This window comes from Meleagris gallopavo, chromosome 11, assembly GCF_905368555.1.
Source record: "Meleagris gallopavo chromosome 11, MGAL_WU_HG_1.1, whole genome shotgun sequence".
Classification (NCBI taxonomy): Eukaryota; Metazoa; Chordata; class Aves; order Galliformes; family Phasianidae; genus Meleagris; species Meleagris gallopavo.
In genome coordinates, this window is record NC_139414.1 from 6,416,329 (window position 1) to 6,434,252 (window position 17,924).

Sequence of the window (17,924 nt, forward strand, 5' to 3'; positions counted from 1 at the left end):
AATTGCTTTCTTACCATCAAACTTCAATTTCGGTAGACTGCTAATCACAAAAATTCTTCTGTCAGCTCTCCTAGTTGGTAACTGATATTAGAAACTGTTTGATGTTTTACATGGATGACATATTTTGTCACACACATCGCTTTAATAGTGTGAGAGCCAACGAACAGTTACTTTCCTCTCAGCTATATCTCAGATACTGCAAAAGGATCTGTTTGAAAGTGCTGTGCAGCATTTTGCTTTTCACCACTGAATATATTGACAAAACAAGGTTTTGGAGATAGTGATCAATGCTGTATGGATTAGTACTTAATAACTGGAGTCTTGTTCCTGTCAAACTCCAAGGAGCTGACAGAAGCAGGATTCACACAAGTTGTGCATTGCTTGACCCTGATCCCTCGGAGATAGACTCGAAAGTTCAGGTGGCAACGACTCTGTGAAAGATCAAAGTCTATAGCAGCTTATCCATTCCAAGATTTTAAGCTTTCACCATTTTGTAATGGAGAAACCAAGTAAATGAACTTTGGTCAGATGTGTTAGAAGACTCAAAGAAAATCAAAACAGCGAAATATGTCTTGTCCCTGCCATGTCTGAGAAACCTGAAGCTATGATCTTTCTGTATGATACCATAACTCCCATTTGTTGTTATTAGGAAATCCAGGCATTCATGGAGCTAGTACTTAAGAAGCTCACTTGAAATTTTACATTTTTTACCTTAGTAATTAGACAGCAGTCTATTTCTACCTCAGGTACCATCACATTGTAAGCAAAAGCACTTTCTTTTCTGTGTGCTGTGCTGATCAATAATCTCTCAGAGCTAGAGACCCTAATCAGTGATGTACAACATTCAATAAAAAAAATTCCTGTTGTCTCTTAAGATCTTGAGGCAGTTTCCATCTGAAAGTCAAGCATCTTCATTCATACCCGGGTATCCAAACAATCTTTCTTTCAAGAGGATCTGAACATCTACTGCTCTCATTAAAATCAGTGGGAACCCAGCATGTCTGAAAATCATGCAGCTTGATTATTCACGTACCTACCTTGGGATTTAAATACCTAACTTCAGGGTTTGAAAACTGTAATAACTGTTTTCTTCAAATAGTGAGGTATGCTACAGAAAATTGTTCTCTCTTACAGGAGTCCTGCTGTCTGAAGGTGAGAATTATGATATTTGAACTCAAAGCCTTTAGCTTCACTAGTGATCGACAGCTTAAAAAAATCTTTGTGGAATTCAGTTGAATTTAAGCATAGACTTAAATTTACACCTGTGCTGTGGTGTTTTGTCAAACAGGAATGTAATACAGGTCTTAAATAGGCAGGTTGTCCTAAAGTTTTGTTTTTACCACCTGCTGAGCATTTTCTGTAACATCTTAGATCAAGCTTCCTCTCTAGTACATTTGATTTGGTGCTTTTATTTTCTTCTGAACATTCATATATTAGCATTCATGCAAAACTGCAGTGTATAGTTCAGTACAGATAAAATTCTGTGGAGCCTCCTATGGAATTGTTTTCATTTGTTTTATCCTTAGACTAATGGGAAGAATTTTTTTTTTTTTCCTGTTTCATATGGACTATTGACTCTCACAAAGAATCAAGGTTCATTTCAGGATATATTTCCCCACTTTGTTCAGCCTGTCTTTAGTAGTGTAGGTTTGGCATGTTAATTTAAAATTTTTCCATAGATCTTCAGACTTTTTTTTTTATCTGTAGCACTGTGACCTGAACAGCTTTGCAAATGATCATAGACTGAACTATCTCTGGAACAGGTTGCCCAAGGAGGTAACTGGCCCCAGCTGGCAACAGAATTTGAGTGAGCTATACTCAGAAATGCCCTTGAAGACAAAGATTCTCTTCCTAGAGTGTCATGAAAGAGATCCTGGGATATTCCTTGGGAAGCACAATCTTGGAAAACATGTGTTTGGTATTTCAGAGAAACGTCTGCAAGTGTCTAAAATAATACTCAAGAGAGTGTGAGAAAATGTTAATGAATAGAAATGATTAAATGACTAATATACCTGCATGAGCATATCTCTGGTTACAGCTATTGGTCCGTTGACATACAGCGTCATGGGATCTGAAGACTCCCTAAAATTATGAAATGTTCCTGTAAAGCTATTCTCTCTTTCTTTGTCTGTCTGAACCAGAAGTTATTTCCTTCTGGTAATCTGGTTTAGATTCATCAGCTATATGTACACTACTGATGAGATGTTACTTCTGGTCTTTGGTGGTCTCTTTGTGTAAGTGTAACTAACACCTCTGCTTGTAAGGTATGTTTTCTGTACACATGTTTGAGAAGCAACAGGCTGAAGATTTAAAAAGAACAACTAAAGCACATTAAGTGATGGATATGCCCTCATTACATTATAAGAATGTATTAAAATATTGCAGAAGTGTATGGTAATACTATGAATGGTTGCTTTATTACACTTGGTACTGTGTTATGTTTTTAATGATTGAAGGAACTGACTAAACCTAATTATCACTAATTTTATTTATGTTTGTATAAGCTTTGAAATGGCTAATCCTCTCCAGCTTAGAATAATGTACCTATGTTAGCTTTTATGTCAGGTTCCTGCCTTGGGCAAATTTTTATGGACAAGTTACAGATCTAGTACTACATGGTTCACCAAGAAAATGCTGACACAAACTAAAGTGTTGTAGCACTGGTGTAATAACCATTAATTCATATGAAACATATTTCCCTTAGATGAATCATAAATATGTCTGAAAGTTGATGTTTCTTTAAAAAAGCAAAATCTCTTAATATGCTGTTTGCCATGATTATAGGTGATCAATTGACAGCACTATTTCACCTTTATTTAGTGTCTGAAAGATGTGTCACCACTAATTTAATCAGTTCTCTCCACAGATACTTTGCATCCAGGATGTTTGCAAAAATCCTTACACAGAGTGTGTAAGATAAAGACACAGTTCTTAGCCTGTGTTTTTATGGATGCTTGAGGTTCATTGGACTTCTTTTCCAACATTCAGCACAATCATTTTCATAGAATATCTAGTGAATGTGCTCTGAGTTTCTTCATTAAACTAAGTAGAATTTATATAGGATCCTGTATGATACACATGGATTGTGGCCTTACGAATGCACATCACATTGTAACCATTTGCAAAACTGGATAGTTGTATAAGGCCACATGCAAACTTCCCAATAAAGCATAATTTGGACAGAAACACACACACAGAGACAAAAAAACAAACAAACAAAAAAAACCCAAACATAACAAGAAGGGGTCTGAATATAGAAGGGGTCTGAATATTTTATTTTCTATTACACATTTATAATGGGTATTTTTAACAACTGGTTTAAGGACAGCCCTGATAAGGACATAGTATTGTCTCACTATCTCATTATCATCAGTGATACTGTGGTCATTGTCTGCTTTCCTGCTTCCCCTAGTGAGCTATAACCTTTTTGACATTCAAATATTTATTTCCTTATAGCACCATTTTGTACAGTATAGCTTATCATGTAGATCAGGAGAACTGTTTGCAGTTGTTTAATGTGTTGGATTGCTCCCCAAGGCCGCATTTGCACAGAGACATTGTGGGAAAAAAAAAACAAACACTGGAGAGTTGTACAGATGGAGCATCCTAGGGGAAAATAATCTAAAAAGCAAAAGAGCAGATTATTGGGGTCTTGACGTGCAAGCAGCATTTGTTATGGATGGACTAAAGTTGTGTGGGATATTAGGGTAAATCTAATTTATACAAGAAAATTTTTCCACAGAAGCAGGTTTGCTTTAAAGATTTATTTAGCATTTGCCTCATGAACATGTTGCTCCTATTTTTGCATAGAACCACCTGAGATTTTGTGTAGCTGTAACCAAACTACCTAAAAGTATGGAGCAGAGTATCAGTTCAGAGATTATAGTTCTTCTGTGAGCTACTTTAACTAGGCCATCTGTTCTGGCTTTTCACAGCATGTAATATGACAACCAACTACATGTGTGTCTTTCTGGTAGGACAAAATTAAAGCTATCAGGGCAGATGAATTTACTCTGCAGTAGATGGAGGTGCTGTGTTTACAGGCAATCTTCTGAATTCTCTAGAAAAATAGATGAAACTCTATGGATCTAATTCTGACAGGGTTTATATCTTTATAAATGGCAAATAAGTCCTTTGAAGTCAATGGAAACAAACGTGTGTGCGCAGTCTTTGTGATATGACAGACATCAGTAAAGATGGGGCAAAGAACTGAATGATCTAGAAAAACTGAAAAAAATATAGGCTTTCAAATCCTATCAATACAATAAAGAACTGACTGGAATCCTATTTTTAAAGCAATCATTAAATACTGTGGTTAGTACTGTGACCATCTAGTGCTGTCCCTGTCTCCCTTTAGAGCAGGATTATCTGTGCCTGACACCGCTTACCTGCGGTCAGATGTCTTCATGGTCTGTCCCCTTGTTTCAGTTCAACCTGAGGCTTCCTCACCACAGTGTAAGTTTTATCAGCTGTGGATGTGGCAATCTCATTTCTGTAACTGTTAATGTAATCCTGTTTTTTGCATAAATTGGCTCTTGCAGACCAGTCTTTCCTTTCAGATCATGTGGACCATCTAAATAATATGGAACATTAATCTCATATGCTTTTTTTTTTCTGTATTGCTTCTGTTCTATGTTCTGCTTCAAGACTGGGCCAAAATTTGGATACAGTACTACATTCGAAGCCTCAGAAAGGTGAGAAAAGTCTAGATAACGTAACTGTAGAATATGTTTCTCTTTATATATGCCAGTGTGACTGTGATAAAGAATGATTCACATTCCACTTTCTACCAACCACGACCCTTTTTCAGCAATTACCCTATAGTTCTTCATCCTTCCTTTGTCCAGCTGACTAGTCCTGCATAAGCATGCAGCCTTACATCTGTTCTCATTATAGAAGCTCTTTAATTCCCTCTATGCCTTATCCCTGTAATGCACAGGATAAGGATATTCAGTTAGCCCTAATAACCACTTGTAAATATTTTCTTATGTATTTCCCTTAAGTACAAAACAGTAAATCTTCAAAGTCCAATAGGCTGGTACATCATGACCAGGAATTCCCTGGGAATTAATACAACTGCCTGCTGTTCAGCCTCAGCAATTTATTGAAGAACAGAATAGCAGCAAAATGTTAAGGAATACATTCTCTTTGTACTGTAAACAGTCAAAATTCACAATGTAAAAAGTAACCCAGTTAGACCGAATCGTAATCATCTGCCAATCTCTCTCAGATAATAACTTGATTGCTGTGAAGATTAATGCACTAAAAGACAAGGGAAGGCTCTCAATATTTCAGACTAGGAGCTTTTCATACTCAGAAAAGATCTGAAGATAGCAAAGTAATGCAAAAAGTGTGTAGGTAGGTTGTCCTCTACTAGTGGTATTATTTTTTAAGTAAATGATGTAGAATAGTTAACAGAAGTGAGAGAAACATAGAATTTCCCTATGCTTCTGTGGATTCACAGTTTTAAAACAAAGGTATGGAAAGTGACTAAGTTCTTCAGATTCTATTGCACCTTAAACTCAGGCGCTGTCATTGTGTCTTCTCTACTGTTAAGATATACTCTTAGAAGATGATATCATATCATATTTCATTTGTCTTTGTGTTACTTATTTGTTGTTTTCCACGCTTTGTGGTTTGAATGTGGACCTAACTGAAGAGTAACTTTTACTTTATCTAGATGGCAAGTATATTGGTAAACAATGAAAATGACAGAGTAACTCACATTAGTGGGAGTACATCATTTCCTGATACCTCCAATTATCTTCTGTCAACTCTTTAATGTAATTCAAATGTTTAATTGTTTTCTTTATATAAGAAAACATAGTATATTATATTTTATTGTGTTTTGTAAACTAAAAAATATGTCTTCTAGTTAGTATAATGTACAATCCATGTCTTTTTTCTTTCAATACTCAGCTTGTATTAAGGCAGCACAGCAGAGAAAGTTGCTTAAATTAAAGCTTTGGGTTAAGAATAAACTGAAAAATAGATAGAGATTAGGGTATGGAATCTGCAGTCTTGCCACCTTCAGTCTGGTAGCTTTCTTGTTATATGCCAGTATGGCCTTGATGCTTATTTGCTTGCCTTTTAGATTGGCAGTGTCTTGAACTTTCTTCAGGTATATATTTTATGGTTTGTGATTGCCTACAGATAAGATTCCAAGGAATCAGTAGGAGTTGATCAAACTCCCCTGACAACAGTAGCTGTTTTAAGTGTATGTGCATCTTGTATTTATGGCTGTTTTATCAGTAAACTTACACCTGTTGGTTATAGCATCTTCCACCATCTTCTAAATATATTAAGAAGTTGTGAGCAGTATAATGTAGTAGAGATGACCTGAGTTGTTTTATGAGTAAATCCCCAGACATATTCTTTTTCTTATTTGCACTGATGTTCTTTGGAAAAAGAGGAGGTGTGCTACACACTGATTTGCATTTTTTAAATCCCCTGTCCATTCTGCCACTTCATAGATGGTTTTAAAAAATACAACATGTACTTTTGATATTTATGAACCCTGCATTAAAATAGAATCAAAAATTCTTTAATCACCGAGGTGGAAAATGTAAAATTATCTTATCACTATTTAACAATACCAATTTTTGGTAACAGTTATCTATAATGCACTGTAAATAAAAACAAATTTCTGCATTGTGATGCTAAAGCCCCAAATACCACAATTTGGTTAACAACTTTGTTGTTAAAGAGTATTACCAATAAATACTGAAAGATCCAATTTTAAAAGCATACAATTCCAGTAGACTGTATAGATATATAGTCTGATAAATGACAGACTGCTTTGTGGGGCAGAGCACCAGCATTTTATGTCGTTATTAAAGAATAAATGTGAGCAATCTAGTGACATTTAGTAGGAAGATCTTGCTTATATGTGTAAGCTGAAATAACTTACTGGAAACTTTTATCTCTACTCTGGATTTTTAGAGTGAGGTTGGAAAATATGTGGAAGGAATACAATTATCTTGCAAACATAATAGGATTTTATTGTTGTTGATTTGTTTGTTTTTTTTTTTTAAATAGAAATCTATTTGTTCCATTCCTTTAAAATCCATGAGACTCTTGTAAAGTGAAAATTAAGTTCTCATGATTTACTGCGCTGTCCAAGTTTTTTTTTGATGTATCTATATTCTGCTAGTTAAATTGTCATTGTATACATGTAGGGCTCCATTCTGTAATTAGATTCATGCTGGTGAACCCTTCTGCCTTCTTGGAGCTAGGGTTAAGTCATGGAGCAGTTAGCAGTTCTGGCAGATTTCAGATTCCACTAGAGCTGCTTTATCAATAAGGTACATAGTATAGATGCTTATTTCTGATGACAGTGATTGAAGTAAGCCATGAAAAGTAACATTTGTTCTGAGGCTTCACGCTGATGTTTCTCTATTAGCTTCTCATACATGTAGCGTAAGTCATAATTTTAAGGATGTCACCTACAATATTATGTTCTATTTGTATATGTCATGCTTACAGAAGGCCTACAGATGGAAAATCTGTGAAATCTTCTCTCTCATTTTTGAGTTTTCTACAATTGCACCAGCTTGTCTGGTTAATTGAGATCCAGAGAGCAGCAGTTTATTTAAGTGGATGAAATTCTCAAACAGACAGGTGCTGGCAGAGATCCAGGTCTATACACTCCATTGTACTAAGCTGTCTCTGCAGAGAAGTAACTTGCTTTTCAAAACTGGGAAGGGTTGTTAAGCACTTGCCTTTCCTCTAATCTGGGTATTTGGTTTGCTTTCTCTATTATTAAATACAGATTTTCCTTTAACCATTGCCAGTTTGTAAGCTTAGCTTCTACCTGACATTCAAGAACTCATGGTAGCAGCTAATTTGCTCTGATGATTAATTACTGATACAAGGAAGCACAGTGAATTTGAACTACATCATTAGGAAAAAAGACAAAACACTCCAAACATTCTATATGAATGCACCAAACTGTAAAGCTACAAGATGTGTGATATTTTAAGGTATACACACTCTCTCAGTTTGTCTGTTGATGGCCTTGAGCTACAGATTATAAGAAAGCAGGAGTAATTCCTAGGCTTCCTTTCTGCCTGTGGCATTCCCAGCAGCCTCTGTCAGAGGAGAACAACTTGCAGATTTTTACTTTCAGGGAACTCTCTTCCTCATGCCTCTGGTGGCTTCTAAAGGCTGCTGTCCCCATCTTGAAAGCAGAGGTTTATCCTCTCTTCCCTGCTTCTGCCTTTCATAGATTTCGTACACAGAAATAAGGATGGATTATATCTGAAATATAAGCCCTTATGGAGTTGGATCTCCCAAACTGTCACAATTTATAAAAATGGTTTTTTGGTTTTTTGTTTTTTTTGTTTTTAAATAATCAAAGATAGACTTCATTTTTTCTTTCTTAGCCACTGAGTGATGAATTTAAGAAGTTGCTTCCAGAGGGCACTTCGGCCCTACTGCTTTTGCATAGCCTTGTGAAGGAAAGCAGAGCCCAGCAAAGGTTCAGCCTTACTTGCAGACTCAGGTACTGCCTTGGCACTTTGCTGTCAGTCTGATAAGCCAGTTGTAGTGCCAGTCCTACAGGCACATCTGATGCCTTGAAGTGCCTCTTTCATTCTTAGATGGCTTTATGAAGCCTCCCCTGAATCCTCCATGACAATGTTTCAGCTAGCTGAGTTAATCACAACATGAAAGGGAAACTTTGCAGTGACAACAGTGAAATCTGTCCTAACTCCACCTTGCAGAAAAAAATCCCTTCAGAAAGACATAGTAATTGGGTGCAGTAAGCTCTGGGGAAGTGGAAGACAATAAATGTCTAAAACAGACATTCAAAATTACACAGGGCACCACCAGAATGTCACAGTGATCTAATAGACACTAAATGGTTTGGGTAAGATGGTGCTTAAAATGAAATACAGTATTTTAGGAACTTGTGATTCACAGACTAGCAAATTGAATCCTTGGATTATCAAAAGTGGGAAATGTTCTCTATTTGGATAATATCTTAGCAAACACTTATAGTAAGACTAGCCCCACCCTGCCCACCAGAAAAACACACAGGCTCTCTTCTAGCCATTTGTTCACATTTCAAAAGCTGGGATTAATTCATTTGCCTATAATTCAAAATAATCCTTTTCTTAGAACTGCTAAGAAAATACATTTCCAAAATACGGTTGCCTTGTTTATGTAATGAAATAAAATTAGCCTGTGAAGTTATCACAAGTACGGTATGCACGAATCTGTTGTGGCACGTGCCTCTTTGCTATGTGCAAATCATATGCATGATCATTAACAGCATCAGTAACAGCAGTGTAGTTTGCAAAGACCTCATTTAGGAGTGAGAGGTACTATATAAACATATAGATGGAATTAGTCTGTACCAAAAATCTCTTGAAGCTGAACAGCTAGTTGGACAGAAATGAGAGTAAGGCTTGGAAAAAACAAACAAAATGCAGCATATGTACATGATTTGCAGTTAGATACTTTAAATGTTACATGTTTTATCCATTTGCTAACTGAAGCTCTTGACTTTAGCAGTCATTCAAACCTTCCTTATGTTTTGCTGGTTTGTCCTAGAAACCTAAAATCTATATAAAAATCTATATTTGTACGTTATATCATAATTAAGGTTATAGTTTCATTGATTTTGTAAGCATATTTAAGTAATTGCATTATAACTGTTCTATCATATAGCAGAGTATCAGATGAATATTGCTTGTTGATTTATACTTGTAAATATTTTATTGTGTTTTCTCAGGGGGCATATACTAGATTCCTGATAAAGTTTGGCATTTTTGAAATATCTTGTTTCATGAGTGATGGACATTATGTCCATGTGTCAGCTTATTTGACTAATTTCTTTAGAAAAGCATCTCCAGCAGACTAGGGCTGGCAAATCTCAAACAATTCTTTAGAATTTTCTCCTATTATTTAATTTAACTGAGACCTAAAATCAAAACCAGCATTGAAATATTCAAGACAGTCCATTTAAACTTAGATCCATATGATGATATGGTGCCTCTCAATGCAGGCAACAGAACTGAGATAGCAAAGGTAGCATTTAAAGGAAAAATCTCAAAACTGGAAAACTGAAACTTTTTAGCTTTTGCTAGAGGTTTCTATGAGAGGGTGAGCATTATTTGTTGACTTATATGTTGTAAAAAAAATCAGTTGAGAAGAAAATAAATAACTAGAAAATATGACTAGGAAAACATATCTGTGTATCCTCAAAAGGCAGTTGAATACTGAAGTACAGAATAATTTCTTCTTGGCTGGGGAAGATGGGAATCAACCATTCTGCAGCAAAGTATCTCCTTTTCTTCAGTACCTCTGAACAGAACTTTTCCTTTTGGATATGCTAGTATTTTAAAGGTTCACTCTTTCTCAAGTTATTCTTTGCTCTTAGGATAGAGAAAAATATTTCAGACTTTTTCTAGCTTTATGCTTTTCTTGTTAGGTTAGCACTTAGGTTAGTTGTGGGACTGGCCTTTTATTAACCTTTTGAACATATGCAAAGATCTTCATTTATAATAAAAATAGATATCTTGATGTTGATATTGACTTGAGTTTCACCTGAGACTGTGGTTGTTAAACACTTCAAATCCATGCAGAAAAGATGTTATTTACTTGTTCCAGGTGAATTTTTGATCTTGTAAAAACTGACTTTCTCTTATCTAATCCTTTCAGAGTAAAAAGGTTGGGGGAAGGGCGAAATGCTTGAAGATGATGTCTTAAGGACATCAAGTATTGCTGTCAAGAACTGTTTGGATCTGGGGAGTAGGTGTCCGGGGAGGAGAGTTGGGGAGTAGTAGGAGGAAGATAGGGAAGTGGATTGTTGATATTACAGAACGTGATGATGGAAGAGAGTGCATAGCTTGAACTATAAAATAAAACATTTCCTGGGATGCTAGGATTCCAAAATGTATGGTCTTTCCCCAGTGCACATAATATTCACCTATAAATCATTTTAAAATATGACTAACTGTCTAAACAAACCTATGATTTGATAAAAACGTCCTGATTTTGCTTCAATAACAATGTCAACGTCATCTTCATTTTTCGTAGAGTGTTTTCTTTACGCAGTTTTCTTATAGGAGTGAGAAAAGCTCCCAATTCTTGTCAATAATGGCATTGCACTGCCCTTAAGCTGCCTCTTCAGAATGCACATTTTCTATAACATATGTGAATAAAAGCAGTGTGACAGTGTCAGGGCAGCTGAGCTGCTGTGATTATTGCTCCTGCTAGTTTTTCAACCTAACCTGTCTGCTATCATCCACCTTCATCTGTGGTGGCTTCCAGGTGGTTTATCTTTTGGGAAAAGTGTATCTGTATTCAGCTGTCAGCCCAAGATCATTCTAAATGTCACTTGTTTGCTTTTATTCCTTTGGTCTTGATGGATGTGTTTGAATTATTCGGAAGATATGCTATTAGGTACTGTTCTTTATCTTATTTCATGGTAGTGTTATCTTCTCTAGGTGCATAACAAGTGGCGTGTCTTGAGACAAGAGGGGGGGGATGAGGTGTGAAGAGGGGAGAATGAAGAAAGGAGGGCTCTTCTATTTATTTGGTTGTACAGCACAGATATTTTGAGTCTATTGCAGTCTGTCACAGAGACCCTTGTCACAACTGCAGCTGCTGTAGGTTTCTGCTCTGCTGTTTTATTCAGTCTTAATTACAGACAATAGAACCAAGCCCACTGAACTTTCCAAGCCTTGATGAGGTTTAACCATCTCTAGCTTTTCCAACATTTATAATAATGTACTTTTTTTTTCTTTTTACCTATTGCTTCAAAAACAATTCTGCTGCTAGTGCCTTCATTAATATGCATGCAGTGCAATGTAAATGGCTCTTGAGGCCTCCCCTTGGTAGATGATTTAATGTGGCAGTTATGAAAGCTGCTCAGACTGTGCTCGATTAGCATAATAATGAAGCTTCTGCAGCAGTGTTATCATCCTCAAAGGAAATAGCCTGAGTGGTCACAGCTCCTTTAACAAGTACCACTTTAGGATAAAAAGCAAAGGACTCTGTTTGAAATAGTAGATTGGAATATGCAAAGTGGGAAGGAGTTGTTTGTTGTCTTTGCTGTGCAGAGAGAAAGAGGAGAAAGCAGCATCATCCACAGGCAGGGCAGCTATGCCAGCACCACGTGCTTCTGGCACTGGGTACCCTGGTGTACTGGAGACATTCTCTTTGTTCTAAAAGTCAGGCTTATAAAGAAATTCAGCTCTCTTTAAATCCTTCAGACTCCAGTATTTGGCCTCTGACATGAGAATAATGAGGACTGGCTTATTTCCCAGCATATGCAAACTTGGAAAATTCAAAATATTGTGGTTCAAGGCTATATCTTTAGGTTTTGAATTTGACAGCTTGTTCAGAGATTTGGGATATATGACAAGACTGAATAGAAAGCTTTTGGGTGGCTGAGGGAAGACTATGACTGAATTGAAAGGGTGACTTTTCAGGTGAAAAAATTAGTGGTACTATCTACAATAATACTGTTCCTTAGTAGATTTTTTAATAGGGAAAAGATGAAAATGCAGAGGTGAAATTTTAGATTTTTGAAAGATTTGAAAAAAACTAGAACAATTTTCTCTGTCCTTCCTAAGGAACAAAGAAGGCAGAGGGAAATGACATCTTATTCTAGTTGAAGAGAAGTGTATTCAATATTGGAAGGGTGCAGATCATCCAGTGCAGAGGCTGAGGCATTACTCAGCTGACTCTCCCTGAGGCCACTGCCCCAGTTCCAAGAACTGAGCCTACTCAGCCGCTGATTTAATTTATTTTGTGTGTAGCAAACAAACACAAAAGCATTTTGGTGTTGTTTTACATCCTGCTTAGCTGTTGTTTACGGGTGATCACAACTTCCAAAGAAAAGACAACTTTGTTCCATCCTAAGTTTTGCCGTGTTAAAGGACGATGTTTGAATGATGCCTTATTTGGTGCTAGAAGTCCAGTTGCATTCAGTATATGAACTATCGTGATGATGAATTCACAAATAGATCACAGTTTGTCTAGCAGCATTCAAATGAGCTAACATGATCCCTTCATTATTTGTCTAATAATGCTCAATAAGAACTCACATGACCAGATCAGCAAAGGAATTGTGGCCATACTCAGAATTCGCATAGCTAGCTTAATGAATAGTGCAGTTTACTAGCAACAGATTATAGATATTTTTGTATTGATGGTGATAAATTTACTGTCTGCAAAGCATGTGCAAAGAAGTAAGAATAATACAACCTGGCCACAAGCACACTTGAATTACAAAAAATTCTACAGATATATTTCTAAGTTTATCAAGGAAGCACTCAGCATAATCAAGTGTGCAAATCTTACGCAACAGGCAGGAAAGCCTGTCAGCTGAACCCAGGAATCAAAGATGTTTTCCCAGCTTGAATGTGGTAGTGTCTTCCCCCCATGGGGAATTTTACTATTGACACTTGGTAGAGCAAATCTTACCCAATATTTATTCCTTATTGGGAGGGAAGAGAGGCTCAGCCTGACAACTGTTCTCAGAATCCAGCAGTGTCCTTCTGGCTTGTCTGTGATGGTATGCTCTATGGTCTTCTCCCCTCTCTTAACCCATTTTTATACTATTTTTTATTCTACGGGTGGAGCTTCAGTGATTCTAGTTATACATACCTTTGTTTTGGAATGGTATAAAATTCTCTTGCATCGCCTTTACAGACATAGGCTAAAAAATTCAGAATATGCTCTGTGATGGGTGGTCTCACCTTGAAAGAAGGCAACTTTTTAAATGGAGATGTATTCAGGTATAATAATGAGCGTATAATGAACAAAGTTCACCCAAAGGATGGCATTTTGTCAAAAAAGCAACAGAATCTTGGTCCAGGGTAGAAAATGTGCCACTTTATCACATAACCCTGGTTTTTCAAATCCCCAAATCAGTACTGTTCTTCTTAGATCCAGTATTTCAAATTCCTTTCATGTTGCCAACATGTAACTTTGCCTACGGAACTACTACGGATCACAGAACTTAGCAGCGGAGGTTCCATTTCACCTTCTGTGCTGTTTTATGGCATACAAGCTGTGTTCTGCTTTTGTACTTCTGTGAACAATCTGTACCTTAATTTCCAGTGAACAGTGTTATACCTTAATTTCTAACGAACAATGCTGTGCCTTTATTTCCCTGCCCAATTATTGCATAGTGTAGCACTTGATGAATCCAAATGTGATGGGCATGTGCACAGTTTTACCTGCAGCATAGTTCAAGCAAGAATGTGGGTCCAGCCTGGGCTGAATGGGGCCCCCAATACATGAGTGGATATAGAAGTTAAATAAAACTGGAGTTATTAACAGTTATTAACAGAAAATACATATATATGGGAACTGTTGAATCACGGCCTGAACCTCTGAGTGATCACCTGAGGCGAGCAACGAGTCAGACATGGGAGCAGAGGTGAAGGCAATTCACCTGTGCTGCAGGAAGAGGTGGAGCTTGGCTGCACCCCTCCTAGACCCATTTGAGAGCTGACTGCCAGTGGGGAAGGATCTCTTCTGGAGATCCCCTCCTCTGGAATTTCATAGTGAGCCCAGGATGCGAGTAAGCTTTCTATCTATTCTGTTTTGGTGTAATAACTGCGTAGCCAAACTCTCTGGTATATTTCATAACATCTGTACATTCACTGATTATACAACATAGTAAATTGTTCTTCAGATAGCTTAGTGATGATAGGTAGAAGTAAATAAGAAAGGTAAATAAATCAGTAAACGTCCTGCTTGATTTTTAAATGTTTTAAATATTACAAATTACTTCACATTATATAACCACAGTGCTCCAGTATACTAATATATTATGTGCCTTGTTTTCAAGCTTGAGATTGCTCTTCATCCCAAAACTTTACTTCAACAATTCCTTGTGAGGGATGGAGGGAATATAGCCTTGCTTGAGTTTCCAGAAGAACTGGAAATGTATTCCATGTCTTCCCAGAGATTTTTTAAAGAGTTATCCCCATGGGATATTGCCTATAGTCAGGGGAGAGTGCAAGTGAGATGATAGGCAGTGGGAGGGAGCTTTGAATGTCCTTAGAATTTATTTTGTATACCATAAACATATGTAAAATGTTTATGTTGACTAATTAATGAAATCCAATTAAAGAATGTTTAGGTACATTGTACATATACATCTTCAATGACTGGAAATCCTATCACCTCAGGTTCTTTGTTCTAAAGTGCTTGTCTCATGTCCCATTGTTTTTCATGGTATTGCCCTGGGTATGCATTCTGGGTGATCCAGACTCTATTTTTAATTTGCTGACACCACTCCTATGCTGATTATGTTAATTACATGTACTTTTGTGACCTCTTACTCTTTTTACCTTTCTTCTTTTGCTTGTAAAGGTCCATTGGGAGGTCTTAGTCACATCACTTTTTCTTTTTCCCTTCATTCTCTTTCACTTTTTTGTTGTTGTTTAGCTGTTAAAACAGCAATAAAGCAGATTTTGACAGCTTAAGGAATGACCTGTCCTTTTCTTGGTTTCCAGGGAAATGGGTTTTGTAGCGTGGTGGTACTGTCTAGCAGAGCCTCAAGGTCATAGCTGCTATCTTAATTCTGGCATAATTCCACTGTGCACAATTTCATTTCTTTAGTATGCATAAGTATTCATGAGATTTGAACCAGACATTTTCTTTTCCTGGGCCTGAAGGCTGACTGCCTTCAGTTATTGCACACCTTTAGAAGAAGGCAAAAAGGGAAGTTTCCAAAAAGGGATGAGCCTGACCTATTCCATTCTTCCACTGCAGAATAGGGACAAATAAAAATACACGATTTTCTTAAATTCCTTCCATCTGCCCATCAAGAAGTCAGGTAGGTGTCAGCTGTGACCTTTTGCCACTTCTGTTCACTTTACTGAGTACAGTACACTTAAAAACAATTTGGCAAATTAATGGAATAATAAAGCCATTAAGGTTCTCAAAGGTAGTTGGAAACTTTGTCTGAAGCTCAGAGAGCATCACAGGAAGTGCTGCCTGATTTGTCAATTCTTCAGCTGCCTGTGTCTGGAGACTCATACTGACAAACAGCCACTGGGACCATAGTGGCTACTCCTGTCAGTGATACTACAGTTAGTGGGTAAGTTGGAGGGAGGGATGGGGTGAGAAAAAATATGGGAGAAAATGAATGACGGATCTTGTTTGAACTAACACCGTGGCTTTCTCTCACACTTTGAAAAGAGGATATACTACAAGAGAAAGACGGAAGCAAAGAATAGATGGGAGAAAAAGGTAAAGAACAATGGAGGCAAAAAGAAAACAAAAACAACCATAAATGAAATCCCATCTTTTACTATTTTCCTTACTAGAAACAAAATTTGAAACTACACAGGCAATCTGAAGTGCTATAACTACTGCCTACTATGCTTTTTGAAATGACCTTGGAGTTTATGGTGGGCTCATTCTGCATTGCAAAAGGCTTTCTGGAGGGACTGTACTGTCAGACTTTGCTAGCAGAGGCACAGCATACAACAGCAAATACTGCCTTGCTGGTAAGACTCTCACCGGTTCTTTGAGAGAGTAGGGGTAAAGAGCCAAAAACCATGTGATTAGGCATCACCCCCTACTCAGTATGACTGCAGTAAAAACATTTCAAAACTAAGCTTTCCTTCTGCTCTCATTATCTGCCTGCTGTTATTACAGTTTGTACAATATTTTGTTAGTTGCTTCTGTTTTTTATTAGGATTTGCACTCATGTAAGGCAGCTGGTTATCTGCAAATACCAGGATAGAAGAGCTCTAGTAATGATTGGTGCCTGTGTTATATTGCACAGAATAACATCATCTCAGCTTGAAGAGGAAATAGCTAAAATCATGAAAGATATTTGATGGTTCTTGTCCCCAGTTTTGCAAGTGAATAGAGACCAGGAAGGCTTCCAGCAGATGAAGTTTTTCTTGTCTCAAAGCTGAAAAAATTAGAGTCAATAATCCTGACTCAGGGACTCTTGTCACTGCTTTTGCTAGAGAATGAATTCTCCTGTTACAAGTTGTTATTGCAGTATACTTAACAATGAGCATGTTCAAGAAGGTTCTTCGTAAGCTTTTTCCTGTGATCTAATTGATTTACTCAGTGCCTTGGACAAACCACAATGAATTGTGTACATAATGCACATAAACCTATGTCACTGCTATAAATAATTACCTTTTAATCTGTAGGATGCTAGCAGTTTGTAGTGAGGTCACGTGCAGAGCAAATTCACCTGGCCTGAAGTGTGTATTGCCAAGAAAAAATGGCAGCGCTGATATCTATCTGTGATAATTGTTCATGCGAGTGAGACTATGTGTATATATCTGTAGGCTTGTTTGCGTAAGATTATTTATTACTGGTCTTTAACTTAATTCTGGGTTCAAGGGGAAAAAAAGAAGGGCCTTCTGTATTCACATTTACCACCTCAGGGATTTGCCTGGATTATAAAAGGCTATTGTTTGTTAGACATGTGCCAGCTTCTAGTAAATAGTTGTGATTTTTATTTTTTTTTTTTTCCTTTTGGCTCATCTAGGAAGAGAGAATAGTATGATGCACTTTATGGTTTTTTTTGTTTGTTTGTTTTCTCTTTTTTCTTTTTCTTTTTTTTTTTTTAAAGTTTTTAAGAACAGACTACTAACTAAGTGTTCTTAGTTTTGGTAATGCTGCTTTTTTTTTTTTTTTTGGAAACGAATCGCTGTGTACAGAACAGTGTTTATTTATGCCATACGCAGTGCTATGCAAATGTTTTATGTGTTCACAGGATGTCAAACATAGATGACTTTTCATCTTACGTGCAATAAAAATATGTGATTTTGGACACTCCAGAAATGAAGTGCTACCAATCCCACTGTATTATTTTGTGCTTTCAGGAGGCAGAGCCTTGCTTCTAATGTGAAGCAAAGAGGACTGTGAACATTCAAAAAGCAGCATGGCCAGCTAGAGTTAAATGTTTGGGCTGAGGCATTAAC